Source organism: Scyliorhinus torazame, chromosome 21, assembly GCF_047496885.1.
Source record: "Scyliorhinus torazame isolate Kashiwa2021f chromosome 21, sScyTor2.1, whole genome shotgun sequence".
Taxonomy (NCBI): domain Eukaryota; kingdom Metazoa; phylum Chordata; class Chondrichthyes; order Carcharhiniformes; family Scyliorhinidae; genus Scyliorhinus; species Scyliorhinus torazame.
Window position 1 is genome coordinate 66,844,459 of NC_092727.1, and position 15,209 is coordinate 66,859,667.

Below are 15,209 nucleotides of genomic sequence, written 5' to 3' on the forward strand. Positions count from 1 at the left end.
CTGCACCAGCTCTTGGAAAGAGCACCCTGCCCAAGGTCAACACCTCCACCCTATCCCCATAACCCAGTAACCCCACCTAACACTAAGGGCAATTTTGGTCACTAAGGGCAATTTAGCACGGCCAATCCACCTAACCTGCACATCTTTGGACTGTGGGAGGAAACCGGAGCACCCGGAGGAAACCCACGCACACACGGAGAGGATGTGCAGACTCCGCAGACAGTGACCCAAGCCGGAACTGAACCTAGGATCTTGGAGCTGTGAAGCAATTGTGCTATCCACAATGCTACCGTGCTGACACAAACTGGGGGAACGGGGAGAGAGACACAAACTGGGGGAGAGAGGGAAACAAGCTGGGGGACAGAGAGAGACAAAAGCTGAAGCAACTCGTCACTGGACAGAGAGCGGGTAGTCAAAGTGTTGAATTAAATTTAGCATTGATTTATTTTTACAATTTGTATATTGTAAAAAGTCAGAACATTGTGTGAAAGATTCAATTCAAAGTTATTTTAATAGATTTTTAAAATTGATGTTTAGGAAATTCTCATCAGTAGAAACATCCCAGGAATTTGAATTTAAATGTTACTCATCCTTAATCTTTTGAATCTTCTGTGTTGTTTCTTTGATTGAGATATTCATCTCACTATAAAACAGAAAATCAAATCATTCATTGCAGTGAGGTTTGTGATCCTGAGACACCAAGCTGAGGCAAATGGAATAAAATTCAGTGTCACTTGATCAAATGTCATGTGATTAAGTACCACATGAATGATGTAATGTGATTGAGTGTATTGTGATCAAATGTCACATGGTCAGATCTCCAGGAATTTGGTGTCAAGTCTCTACCTGAATCTTCTACTTAATGACTGGAGGTGATCCTTTCCCTGTGGTTCGATTGTTGATGTGTTTAATCTCTACTGTCTGTGACTTTTCTAGCAACTGGTACCCATGCTCATGCTGTGCTGTTATTTTTCTCACTCCCACCCCAAAGAAATACTCGGGGGCAAAATCAGAAAGGTCTTTTGTTGCATTTAATTTGTGGTAAAAACGCATAGAAATTAAAGTACAAGTGAGAGGACAATGAAAAGTTGGGGTGAGTATATTGGAACATATCCACACAGCACATATTGTCAGAGCAGCTTGATTTCAGTGCTAATAACAGGACTGAATTGGACTTCCCCATGACACATTATGGCTTCTGATTAGCTGAGTGACATCAGTGTGGAATCAGGGAAAGTTGTTGATGTAAAGATTCGACTGCCCCGGTTCATTGGCAACCGCACTGTTCACACTCTGGAACCATAAGAAAGAAAACGATCAGCAATGAAAGAAGAGCAGGACATTAACACAAAACCTGAACACAAATTTGACTGAACTAGAATGAAACAAATTTGCAGCAGAGAAGCAGAAGCAGGCCATTCTGCCCATCTGGTCCATGGTGGTGTTCATGACTGACATGAGCCACCTTCCACCTCTCTTCCTTTCACCACATCACTGTGTTGCTTGTATTTCAATGGCAACTATCACAACCGTAAGATCGTCCAAAGAGATTAGCAGTCAATGAAGTCATTTTGAACTGCAGTCGCTGTTGCCATGAAGGCTGCGAGCAAAGTCCCCATGAACAACAAGGAACTAAATAACCAAATAATCTACTTTAGTGTGATTGGGTAGGGGATAAATGTTAGCCAATGTCACAGAGTCATAGGGCGGATTTATCCACCACTGCACCACCTGTTTTTCGGCCAGCGGGATCGACCAGTTCTGCCATTGTCAACGGGATTTCCCATTGACTGCACCCTTTGTTGCCGGGAAACCCATGCGCTGTTGTGGGACCGAGATTTCCCGCCGGCGTGAACAACTGGTAAATCCCACCCATAGTCATAGGGCATGATTTAAGAAGCCCTGCTTAGGGCGGGTTTAAACATTCCCATTGTTTGTAGTGTCGGGAACAACCCCCGTTATCTAATAGCACTCTGTTGTGTTTTCGGGCCCACTCGGGGTACGCCCCCCCGAGACCGCACTTAGTGTCAATTGCCTGCACTGCGGAGCTCCGATGAGCAGAGTCCTCAGGCAGGAAGAGATTGGGACGTTATTTTTAAATGGCTCCCCGATCTCTCGCCTCCCCCCCACCCCCGCTCCCCTGACAAGGCACCCAGGACCCCACTCCCAATGCCCCAACTCACCTATACAGGGGTCCTCGAGCCCCCCTGCATCCCATCTCATACAGGCAAGGCAACTCTGGACCTGATCCCCGGCATTGTCAGAATACCAGCTAGGCACCCTGACAGTGCTCCTGGCTGGCTGGCAACATCACCTGGGCATGCCAGGCTGTACCCAGTGGCCAGGTGGCACAGGCAGGGTGCCAGGAAAAGCCCTTCAGCCCATCACGTTCGCGCCAGTCAAAAACAACCCAACTATTCTAATCCCATTTTCCAGCACTTGGTCCTTCGCCTTCAATGCTCTGAGATCACAAGTGCTCATCTAAATACTTCTTCAATGTAATGAGGGTCTCTGCCTCTACCACTCTTTCAGACAGCGAATTCCAAACTCCCTCCATCCTCTGGGTAAAAATGTTTTTCCTCACATCCCCTCTAAACCCCTTACCTTAAATCTATTCCCCCTGGTGATTGATCCCTCCACCAATGGGAAAAGTTTCTTTCTGTCAACTTTATCTATGCCCCTCATTATTTTATACATCTCAAACATGTCCCTCCTCAGTCTCCTCCGCTCCAAGGAAAAGAATCCAAGTCTATCCAATCTCTCTTTATTTCTAACCGGGAGATATTTCTTTGCCCTTCTTGGTTTACTAACCCACCCAAAAAATGCACATTGGGCAGTGCAGCATTCCCTCAGTACTGCACCAAGGGTTTTGGTCCATGTTTCTGGAGTGGGAATTGAATCCACAACATTATGACTCCGGGATTCTCTAAAGGGACTGTGCGCAACAAGAAATATAGGCTTTGCCCAGCACATAAGTTATTACATAACTTTCTAAAGAGTGTTCAGGGACAGAGCAACCTCAGGGTTCACACACATAAAGGTGACAGGTCAGATTGAGAGAATATGAGATGTGAGACCTTGAGCTTCATAATTACAGGTATTAAGTACAAAAGCAAGGAAGTTGCACTGAATCCTTATAAAGCTCTGGTTAGGCCCCAACTTGAGTATTGTCCAGTTCTGGTGACCATACTTTAGGAAGGATATGAGGGTCCTTGAGAGAGTGCAGAGTGGATTTACAGAAATAATTTGAGGGATGAGGGATTTTAGCTGCAAGGTTAAATTGGAGAAATGGTGGGCGACACGGTGGTATAGTGGTTAGCACTGCTGCCTCACAGACCCAGGGCCAGAGAGCCGGGTTCAATTTCAGCCTTGGGTCACTACTGTCTGTGTGAAGACGGCGCTTTCTCCCTGTGTCTGTGTGAGTTTCCTCTGGGTGCTCCGATTTCCTCCCGCAGCCCAAAGATGTGAAGGTTAGGTGGATTGGCCTTACTAAATTGCCCCTTAGTGTCCAAAAATGCGCAGGTTAGGTGGGGTTATGGGGTTAGAGGGATAGGTGGGGCAAGTGGGCCTAGGTAGGGTGCTCTTTCAGAGGGTTTGTGCAGACACGATAGGCCAAACTGCCTCCTCCTGCACTGCAGGAATTCTATGGTTCTAAAGTGGGGCCGTTCTCCTTGGAACAAAGGAGATTGAGTGGAGGTTTGACAGATTGACAGGTGCACAAGATTATGACAGGTGTAGACAAGGTTGACGAGGATAAGCTGTTCTGACAAGGGTTAGAGGAACACTGATTGAAGATTTTGGGCAAGAGATGCAGATGGCAGGAAGTGGTAATGATCTGGAGCCCACTGTCCATCGAGGGTGGTGGAAATTCAAATTGGATGCTTTAGGGAAATAAATTTGCAGGGAAATGGGGACAAAGCAGGGAACTGGGACTGATTGAACTGCCCTACAACAGGCTTATCCAACCGTTATGCACCGGGGTGGGGGGGGGGGGGGGGCACACTTCAAAGGTTTTTCACTCAAGGGGAAAATCAACAAATTTTGCAAAGATAAAGGGGGTGATTCTCCGAGCGCCGGGCCGGAGAATCCCCGCAACCGCGCCACGATGCCCCGACTCCGGCGCGCGATTCTCCGAGGTGCGGAAAAGCTAGGCTTTGTGGACCTTATCAGATTGAAAGGAAATTAAGTGAGGGAATTATGTGGTAAACACACCAGATAGAAGGAAGACTCACCGAGTGTGTCATGTGAATATGCTTAAAAGATACTTTGAGAGACTTCCGGTTGCGGCTATGCGGAGCTAAGCCGCACGATTCGGCAGCTCCCGCTACCACGGACTTTCGGGCTCATTAGAGGCGCACCAACGGAATTTCTTTTTGACGCAACCCGTGGGGAAGGGAAGAGGGAGGTCCCCTTCCAACTTCTATGAAACGGACCAGAAGTGTAACGGCCAAAGGAGCGGCACTGGAGCAACGGGAGAAGCGAGGGCAAGAAAACAAAATGTCGGCGGCCAGGGACAAAGGGGAGCTGCAGGAGTTCATCAAGCGCTGCTTCGAGGAGCAGCGCGAGGAGATGCGCAAGGAGATGTTGGCGCCTATGCTTTCGGCAATTGAAGGACTCCGGATCACCCAGAAGGCCCAAGAAGTTAAGATCCAGGAGGTACAGAAAAGAGTCAGTCAGAACGAGGACGAAGGGCCTGGCGGTGAGAGTGGAGCAGAACAAGGCGCTACACAAGAGGTGGGCGGGAAGACTCGAAGACCTGGAGAACAGGTCGAGGAGAAAGAATCTGCGAATCCTGGGTCTCCCTGAGGGAGTGGAGGGGGCCGATGCCGGGGCATACGCGAGCACGATGCTCGAAGCGATGATGGGCACGAAGGCCCCTTCAAGGCCGCTGGAGTTGGACGGGGCACATCGGGTGCTGGCGAAGAAGCCCCAGGCAAATGAGCCGCCAAGGGCGATGGTGGTGAGGTTCCACCGGTTCACGGACAGAGAGTGGGTCCTGAGATGGGCCAAGAAGGGGCGGAGCAGTAAGTGGGACAATGCAGAGATCCGAATATACCCGGACTGGAGCACAGAGGTTGCAAATCGGAGAGTGGGTTTCAACCGGGCCAAAGCGGCGTTGTACCGGAAAGAAGTGAAATTCGGAATGTTGCAGTCAGCTCGACTGTGGGTCACATACAAGGACCAACACTATTACTTTGAAACGCCTGAAGAGGCGTGGACCTTTGTACAAGCCGAAAAGTTGGACTCAAAGTGAGGGTTTGTGAGGGTGGGGGGGATGTTTGAGGTTTGATGTGTGATGGTTGTTGTATATAGGGGGTCAATCATGCGCAGGAAATGTTACATGGGCTGGGGGAGAGAGACAGGAGCTGCGCCAGAGGGGGCGGAGCGGGCTTTGGAAAGCGCGTTTTTTTTTCCTGCACGCGAGAAGAAAGGCGGGAAGGGGAACGAAGGAATGCATATTGATTGGGAGACTCCCACACGGGGTCAGCAGGCGTCAGCTGACTTACGGGAGTGACATGGGGGGAGCAAAAAAGCTAGACAGGGGTCTAGCGGGGTGGGGGGGGGGGGGTTGCTGCTGCACTGGCCGAAAGGGAATGGAACACAGAAGAGGCGGTCGGGACGGGGGTCCCCCGTCTGGGGGACTGGAGGGTGAGAGAGGCGTGGACACGGGACTGGCCCAGAAAAGGAGATGGCTAGTTGGCAGGGGGGGGGGGGCCGAACTGGGATGATGCAGGATTCATGAAGCGCATGTTGGGGCGCATATGGAATACAATGTTGACAAATGTGATGTTATCCATTTTGGTACGAATAACAGCAAAAGGGATTATTATTTAAATGATAAAATATTAAAACATGCTGCTGTGCAGAGAGACCTGGGTGTGCTAGTGCATGAGTCGCAAAAAGTTGGTTTTCAGATGCAACAGGTGATTAAGAAGGCAAATGGAATTTTGTCCTTCATTGCTAGAGGGATGGAGTTTAAGACTAGGTAGGTTCTGCTGCAATTGTATAAGGTGTTAGTGAGGCCACACCTGGAGTATTGTGTTTAGTTTTGGTCTCCTTACTTGAGAAAGGACGTACTGGCACTGGAGGGTGTGCAGAGGAGATTCACTAGGTTAATCCCAGAGCTGAAGGGGTTGGTTTACGAGGAGAGGTTGAGTAGACTGGAACTGTACTCGTTGGAATTTAGAAGGATGAGGGGGGATCTTATAGAAACAGATAAGATTATGAAGGGAATAGATAGGATAGATGCGGGCAGGTTGTTTCCACTGGCGGGTGAAAGCAGAACTAGGGGGCATAGCCTCAAAATAAGGGGTAGTAGATTTAGGACTGAGTTTAGGAGGAACTTCTTCACCCAAAGGGTTATGAATCTATGGAATTCCTTGCCCAGTGAAGCAGTAGAGGCTCATTCATTAAATGTTTTTAATATAAAGATAGATAGTTTTTTGAAGAATAAAGGGATTAAGGGTTATGGTGTTCGGGCCGGAAAATGGAGCTGAGTCCACAAAAGATCAGCCATGATCTCATTGAATGGTGGAGCAGGCTCGAGGGGCCAGATGGCCTACTCCTGCTCCTAGTTCTTATGTTCTTATTCCGGACCTGGAGATAGGAGGCCTGATACAGTGTTGGATCCAGCACTGGACCGCTCCAAATCAAGGACCGGAAAGAGGCCGGCGGCGGCCAACGTACTTAGGGGGTTTATGGATCAGATAGGGGTGTGTGGACCCATGGCGGTTTGCTAGTGCCGCACCCCAGGGAATTTTCTTTCTTCTCCCATGTACACAAAGCCTACTCCCGGATAGATTTCTTTGTTCTGGGTAGGGCGCTCATCCCGAGGGTGGAGGGGACGGAGTATTTGGCCATAGCCGTTTCGGACCATGCCCCGCACTGGGTGGAACTGGAGCTGGGAGAGGAGAGGGACCAACGCCCGTTGTGACGGCTGGATGTGGGACTGTTGGCGGACGAGGTGGTGTGTGGGAAGGTGAGGGGGTGTATCGAAAGGTACTTGGAGGTCAATGACAATGGGGAGGTGCGGGTGGGGGGTGGTATGGGAGGCGTTGAAGGCGGTGATCAGGAGAGAGCTAATCTCCATTCGGGCTCATTGGCGATCGAACCATTGGCCATGTCATTGAGGGAGTCTAATAAATGCAGGGGGGTGGTCCGAGGGGGAGAAGAGCATCGGGTGTCGCTATATGCAGATGACCTGCTGCTGTACGTGGCGGATCCAATGGAGGGGATGGTGGAGGTCATGCAGACTCTAAGGGAGTTTGGGGAGTTTTCGGGCTATAAGCTCAATGTAGGGAAGAGTGAGCTATTTGTATTACAGGCGGGGGCCAAGAAAGAGGGATAGGGGACCTACCGCTGAGGAGGGCGGAGGGGAGCTTTCGGTATCTGGGGATCCAGATAGCCAGGAGTTGGGGGACCCTACATAAACTGAATCTGATGAGGTTGGTGGAGCAAATGGAGGAGGATTTCAAAAGATGGGACATGCCACCGCTCTCGCTGTCGGGAGAGTGCAGTCGGTCAAAATGGTGGTCCTTCCGAGGTTTCTGTTTGTGTTTCAGTGCATTCCCATCGTGATCACTAAGGCCTTTTTTAAGAGAGTAGGCAGGAGTATTATGGGGTTTGTGTGGGCAAATAAGACCCCGAGAGTAAGGAGAGGGTTCCTGGAACGCAGTAGGGACCGAGGAGGATTGGCGCTGCCAAACCTGGGGATAATTACTGGGCAGCAAATGTGGCGATGATCCGCAAGTGGATTATGGAGGGTGAGGGGGCGGCATGGAAGAGGATGGAGATGGCGTCCTGTAAAGGAACGAGCCTGGGGGCGTTGGTGACGGCACCGCTGCCACTCTCGTCGACAAAGTATACCACGAGCCCGGTGGTGGCGGCAACGCTAAGGATCTGGGGCCAGTAGAGACGGCACCGGGGTGCAATGGGAGCATCGGTGTGGTCCCTGATCAGCGGTAACCACCGGTTTGTCCCGGGGAAGATGGACGGGGGGTTCCAGAGCTGGCATCGGGCGGGGATTGGAAGAATGGGGGACCTGTGCATCGACGGGTCGTTTGCGAGCCTAGGGGCACTGGAGGAGAAGTTCGAGTTACCCCCGGGAAATGCCTTTAGATATATGCAGGTGAGGGCGTTTGTGAGGCGACAGGTGAGGGAATTCCCGTTGCTCCCGGCACAAGAAGTTCAAGATAGGGTGATCTCGGGTGTATGGGTCGGGGAGGGCAAGGTGTCGGAAATACACCAGGAGTTGAAAGAAGAGGGGGAAGCGCTGGTAGAAGAGCTGAAGGGTAAATGGGAGGAGGAGCTGGGGGAGGAGATGGAGGAAGGTCTGTGGGCTGATGCCCTAGGTAGGGTTAATTCCTCCTCCTCGTGTGCCAGGCTCAGTCTGATACAATTTAAGGTGGTCCACAGAGCGCACTTGACGGGGGCGAGGTTGAGTAGGTTCTTTGGGGTGGAGGACAGATGTGGAAGGTGCTCAGGGAGCCCGGCGAACCATGTCCATATGTTTTGGTCATGCCCGGCACTGGAGGGGTTCTGGAGAGGAGTGGGGGGAACAATATCTCAGGTGGTGAAAGTCCGGGTCAAGCCAAGCTGGGGGCTAGCAATATTTGGAGTAGTGGACGAACCGGGAGTGCAGGAGGCGAAAGAGGCCGGCATTCTGGCCTTTGCGTCCCTAGTAGCCCAGCGAAGGATCTTGCTAATGTGGAAGGAGGTGAAGCCCCCCAGCCTGGAGGCCTGGATAAATGATATGGCTGAGTTCATAAAGTTGGAAAGGATTAAGTTTGCCTTGAGAGGGTCTGCGCAGGGGTTCTACAGGCGGTGGCAACCGTTCCTAGACTATCTTGTGGAGCGTTAGAGGAAGGTCGGTCAGCAGCAGCAGCAACCTTGGCGGGGGGGGGGGGGGCGTCCTGGGAGGGGAGGGGTAAGGGGGGGACTGCCGGGGAGGGTGGGTGAGCAAGAGATAACATGAAGGGTTGGGGAAACTGGCACGTACGGGTGAGGGCCAGTGTACAAAGCTGTGTAAATATACCATTTTGCCATGTATATATCTTGCTCTGTGCGATTTCTTGGGGTTTTTTTGTTATGAGGGGGGGGTTATTGTTTGTAAGGGAGAAAAATTGTGTTAAAAACTTTAATAAATATATATTTTTTTAAAAAATAAAAGGTACTTTGAAAGGGAAGGAGAGAAAAAGAAGGTTTTAATGATTCTAACTCAAAGTGACGAACCAAATCCAGAGGACTGTGAATTTGACATACCTCAAATTAAATTGGAAAATGAGGATGTTCTTAAAAATTGGGATGAATTGTTAAGTTGCCTTCCAGAGGAAAAACAAACTGACCTGAAAGAGTTATTGATATCACGTGGGCAAGTTTGTAGAGATAAATTGGGAAGTACTAAAATGGCTATACATGATGTAGATGTGGGAAATGCTGTTTCTATCAAACAACATCCATATAGACTTAATCCTTTAAAATTGGCACAGGTTAACAGAGAGATTGAGAGTATGCTGAAGAATGGCATAATTGAAATGGGTTGCAGCCAATGGAGCTCACCCATAGTGATGGTACCTAAACCAGATGGTACCCAACGGTTGTGTGTGGACTATAGAAAGGTGAATACAGTAACAAGAACAAGTTACTCCTATCCTGTCCCACCATTGAAGGATTGCATGGAGAAAGTGGGACAATCTGCTTTTATTTCCAACTTCCAGACATGGAAAGAACATTTAAAGCATCGTATGGAGTTCTTTGATCGACTTCAGGTGGCGGGTTTGGTGATGAACCTAGCCGAAAGTGAATTTGGAGAAGCCCGAATCACTTTCCTTGCGGAGTTTCCGATACCTTCAAGACAAAGGGAAATAATGTGATTTCTTAGCATGAGTGGATTTGATCGAACAGTTGTGCAAAAGCTTTGTGGCGTGATTACTCCACTGATGGAATTGCTGAAGAAACGTAAAAGATTTCAGTGGACAGCGGACTTTCAACAGGCATTTGACTGTCGGAAAGCTGTGATCACCAATGCTCCTGTATTGGAGAATTGCAAGGAACTCTGTGGTCAGATTGAACTAAAGCATCTGGGGCGAAATTCTCCGGTATCGGTGCGATGTCCGCCGACTGGCGCCCAAAACGGCGCAAATCAGTCGGGCATCGCGCCGCCCCAAAGGTGCGGAATGCTCCGCATCTTGGGGGGCCGAGCCCCAACCTTAAGGGGCTAGGCCCGCGCCAGACGAATTTCCGCCCCACCAGCTGGCGGAAAAGGCCTGTGGTGCCCCGCCAGCTGGCGCGGAAATGACATCTCTGGGCGGCACATGCGCGGGAGCGTTAGCGGCCGCTGACGGCATTCCCGCGTATGCGCAGTGGAGGGAGTCTCTTCCGCCTCCGCCATGGTGGAGACCGTGGCGAAGGTGGAAGGGAAAGAGTGCCCCCACGGCACAGGCCCGCCCGCGGATCGGTGGGCCCCGATCGCGGGCCAGGCCACCGTGGGGGCACCCCCCGGGGCCAGATCGCCCCGCACCCACCCCAGGACCCAGAGCCTGCCCGCACCACCTTGTCCCGCCGGTAAGGTAGGTGGTTTAATCCACGCCGGCGGGACAGGCATTTTAGCGGCGGGACTTCGGCCCGTCCGGGCCGGAGAATCGCGTGGGGGGGGGGGGCCCGCCAACCGGCGTGGCGTGATTCCTGCCCCCGCCGAATATCCGGTGCCGGAGAATTCGGCAACCGGCGGGGGCGGGATTCACGCCAGCCCCCGGCGATTCTCCGACCCGGCGGGGGTCGGAGAATCTCGCCCCTGATTCTAAAGAGAAATGCCGAGGAGTAGAGGAATGGATGGATCATGCAGAGACTTTGTTCAAAGAGACTGTCAATCGAGAAGGATTTTGGTTGGAGGAAGAAGAACAAAGAAAAATGGACTATATTATTATACCTGTTTGCATCTGTTGTTTTTAAAAAAACGAAAAGGTATATTTACTGTGTACATTTCTTAGTGGATGGTGCAAAAGTGAAAAATGAAACCATCTTGAAGTTGATGGGGGTTTTTTTTCTTGGGGAGAGGTGTCACGTGAGGGTATCTTTAAGGCATGGATGTTTAAGCAATGTACCTTTAAGAAAACAGTGATGTCAGAGAGTGGGTGGAGCTGAGATCAGGTCAGCCATTTTGCAGTTTAGTTTTGCAGTTGGAAAAAGCAGCTTGTGTGTGGCTGTGTGTCGCCTGAGAGCTGCAGGAAGAAAGCAAGGTGCTGGAGCTGAAATCAACCAAGCTAATATAGCTCTGCCATTCTACAGAAAATATATATATATCCTTTAACCTGATGTGATACTGTTTAAAGGTGTTAAGTCTCTTGGAAGTTTGAAGGAACATTTTAAGGAATTATTTACTGTTGCAATATTTTCTTTGAAGTAAGGGGTGTTAAGAGATCCAATGTTTATTTAAGATGTTAAGGTGAGTTCATGGAATAAACAGTGTTTTGTGTTTAAAAACCCACGTGTCCAATTAAATCCATTAAAGGGAGAGGTTGGTTGAACTCCCTGATACATTTTGGGGTTCTGAAAACGCCTCGCCCATAACAATTCCCATTTACTGTATACTCCCTATAATTGTTTGACCTCCCTAAATATTGACCTCACACTTCTCTCGTGTTAAATTCCATCTGCCACTTTATTGCCTACTCCATCCACCCATCTATATCATTTTGGAGATTAGAGCTATCGTCTACATTGTCCACCACTCAGCCAGTCTTTGTTTGTGTTGTCTGCAAATTTCCTAATCGTGCCCCCAACGTTCACTTCCAAATTGTTAATGTATAAAATAATCAGTAAGTGTCTCAACACTGAGCCCCGTGGAACACCACTTGAAACAACTTTCCAGTTGTTAGGGCAGCCATCGACCAAGATCCTTTGTTTCCTGTTGCTCAGCCGACTTTTTATCCAGTTTGCCACATTGCCCTGTATCTCATCAGCATTTACTTTTTGACCAATCTGCCATGTGGGACTTTGTCAAAGGCCTTGCTAAAATCCATGTACAACACATCCACTGCACTACCTTCATCAACCCTTCTTGTCACTTCTTCAAAGAATTCAATCAAATTTGTGAGGCAAGATCTTCCTTTAACAAATCCATGCTGACTATCCCTGACTAGTCTATCCCTTTATATAAGACAGGTAATCTGATCTCTCAAGATTGATTCTACTAATTTGCCCACCACCGACATAAGACTAATTGGCTTATAATTGTTTGGCATTTCCTTCGATCCCTTTTTAAACAATGGAACAACGTTTGCATTTCTCCAGTCCTCCGGTACTGCTCCGGTACCTAGTGAGGATTGGAAAATCCTCCTCAGAGTATCTACTATCTCCTCCCTGACCTCCTTCAGTAGCCTCAGAAACAATCCACCTGGCCCTGAGACTTATCAACTTTCAAGGATTCCAACCCTTCGAGTGGTGGAAGCAGGAACGCTAGTGACGTTTAAGGGGCATCTTGACAAATACATGAATAGGATGGGAATAGAGGGATACCCTTCGAGTATTTCCTCTCTCTTTATGATTATCCTGTCCAATATCTCACAATGTTCATTCTGGACTACTATAACTGCAACAACCATTTCCTTTGTAAGCACAGAGACAAAATATTCATTTAAAACCCTTCCCGTAGCCTCTGCATCCCCACACTAGTTCCTTTCTTCATCTCTGGTAGGCCACACTTTTTCCTGAACTAACCATTTAGCATTAATATATTGGTAAAACATCTTTGGGTTTTCTTTAACTTTACTTGCTAATCTTTTTTCATGCCCTCTCTTTGATTTCCTTTTTAACTTTGTCCCTGCACTTCCTATACTTGTCTAGGCTATCTGCAGTGCTTAGTTCTTTGTGAAAAAAGAACAAAGGAAAGGACAGCACAGGAACAGGCCCTTTGGCCCTCCAAGCCCGTGCCGACCAAGCTGCCCGTCTAGACTAAAATCTTCTACACTTCCTGGGTCCGTATCCCTCTATTCCCATCCTATTCATGTATTTGTCAAGATGCCCCTTAAACGCCACTATCGTCCCTGCTTCCACCACCTCCTCCGGTAGCGAGTTCCAGGCACCCACTACCCTCTGTGTAAAAAACTTGCCTCATACATCTCCTTGCCCCTTGCACCTTAAATCTATCCCCCCCCAGTAATTTACCCCTCTACCCTGGGAAAAAGTCTCTGACTATCAACTCTGTCTATGCCCTTCATAATTTTGTAGACCTCTATCAGATCGCCCCTCAACCTCCGTCTGATATGTGCCTATCATACGCTTTCCTGTTCTGTTGATCTTCCCCTGTATTCCTCAAGATAACCATGGGGCTCTAGATTTAGCAGTGCCTCTCTTATTCTTGGAGAGGACATGTCTACTTTGTACACTTCGGATCGTGCTTTTTAGTGCTTCCCACTGGTTTGCCACTGATTTATCCTCGAGCAGTGCTAGATCTAGAATTGCATCTCCTCTCATTGGGTTTGTCAATAATTGGTTGAAAAATAATTCCTGGACACACTGCATGAATTTTTCACCCTCAGTTCCTCTTATATTGTTTGATTCCCAGTTGATATTGGGATAGTTAAAGTCTCCTACTATTATTGTCCTCTTGTTCTTACAGGCAGAAATTTCCCTACATGTTCTTCTATCTCACTTTCACCATTTGGGGTCAGTAGTATACCCCAGTAATAATAATAATATTCTTTATTGGTGTCACAAATGGCTTGCATTAACACTGCAATGAAGTTACTGTGAAAATCCTCTCGTCGCCACATTCCCTACACTGAGGGAGAATTCAGAATGTCCAATTCACCTAACAAGCACTTCTTTCAGGACTTTGGGAAGAAACCGGAAGAAACCGGAGCACCCAGAGGAAACCCACGCAGACATGGGGAGAACATGCAGATCCCGCACAAGCTGCGAATCGAATTTGGGTCCCTGGCACTGTGAAGCAACAGTGCTAACCACTGTGTTACCGTGCCGCCCAAGAGCGAGTACAAGAGCAAGGATGTCTTGCTGCAGCTGTACAAGGCCTTGCTGAGACCACATCTGAGTATTATCTAAAAAAAATAATATATTTGCCAAAGAGGGAGTGCAGCAAAGGTCCACCAGACTGATTCCTGGGATGGCAGGATTCTGTTATGAGGCAAGATTAGGTCGACTAGGCCTCTATTCACTGGAGTTGAGAAGAATGAGAGGGAATCTCATTGAAGCATATAAAACTCTGTCAGGGTTGCACAGACTAGATTCAGGTTTGCTGGTTCCTCTGGCTGGTGAGTCTAGAACAAGGCGTAACAGTCTCAGGATACATTTAGGACTATGAGGAGAAACTCGAGGGTGTGACCTGTGGTCATTTTTACCACAGGAGGCATGGAGGCCAAATCACTGAATATATTTAAGAAAATATATTTCTAGACTCTAAAGGTATCAAGGCGCATGGGGAGAGTATAGCATTGAGACAGAGGCTCAGCCATGGTCATATTGAAGAGCAAAAGCTCAAAGGGACAAATAGCCTACTCCTGCTGCTGGTTTCAATGTTTCTACACACGGTTCCAGACCCAACAATGTGGTTGACTCTTAACTGCCCTTTGAAATGGTCTAGCAAATCATTCAGCTCAAGGGCAATTAGGGATGAGCAACACGTATTGACCTTGCCAGCACACAGGTACAGTGGTTAGCACTACTGCTTCACAGCGCCCGGATTCAATTCCGATCTCGGGTGACTGTGGAGGTTGCACGTTCTCCCCGTGTCTGTGTGGGTTTCCTCCGGGTGCTCCGGTTTTGATTAATTGATTGATATTTATTGTCACATGTACCGAAGTACAGTGAAAAGTATTTTTCTGCGGCCAAGCGAACGTACACAGTACATACATAGTAGACGAAAGAATAATCGACAGGGTACATTGTGGTTTCCTCCCACACTCCAAAGATGTGCAGGTTAGGTGGATTGGCCATGCTAAAAGAGTTGCAGGGGAGTGTATGCACCTGGATTGCTCCTTAGGAGAGCCAACCCAGGCACGATGGGCTGAAAAGTATTTTTCTATGCTGTAACAAATCTGCAATTCTGTTCTATTCTATGACCGTACTGGAACAGACCCCAATTTATAATCGGAAAATGGATGGGACCCCAACAAGCTTTCAATTTTGTAAAACTGTGAAGAAAGGATACTTTGTCCCAGGAGTGATTCCACTGATAAATAGGGACCTTTTAT

The 15,209-nt window shown here is 48.7% G+C and overlaps 1 protein-coding gene across 2 annotated transcripts in view; it reads right to left on the bottom strand.

Moving 5' to 3' along the window:
• Positions 1 to 1,013: 1,013 nt before the first annotated feature.
• Positions 1,014 to 15,209, bottom strand: part of LOC140398330 (myosin light chain 4-like) — a 243,091-nt gene continuing 228,895 nt past the window's right edge. For both annotated transcript variants that reach the window (XM_072486903.1, XM_072486902.1), the window contains one exon: positions 1,014 to 1,293. The gene's annotated coding sequence lies outside the window, so the exon portion shown is untranslated. The remainder of the gene's footprint in view (positions 1,294 to 15,209) is intronic.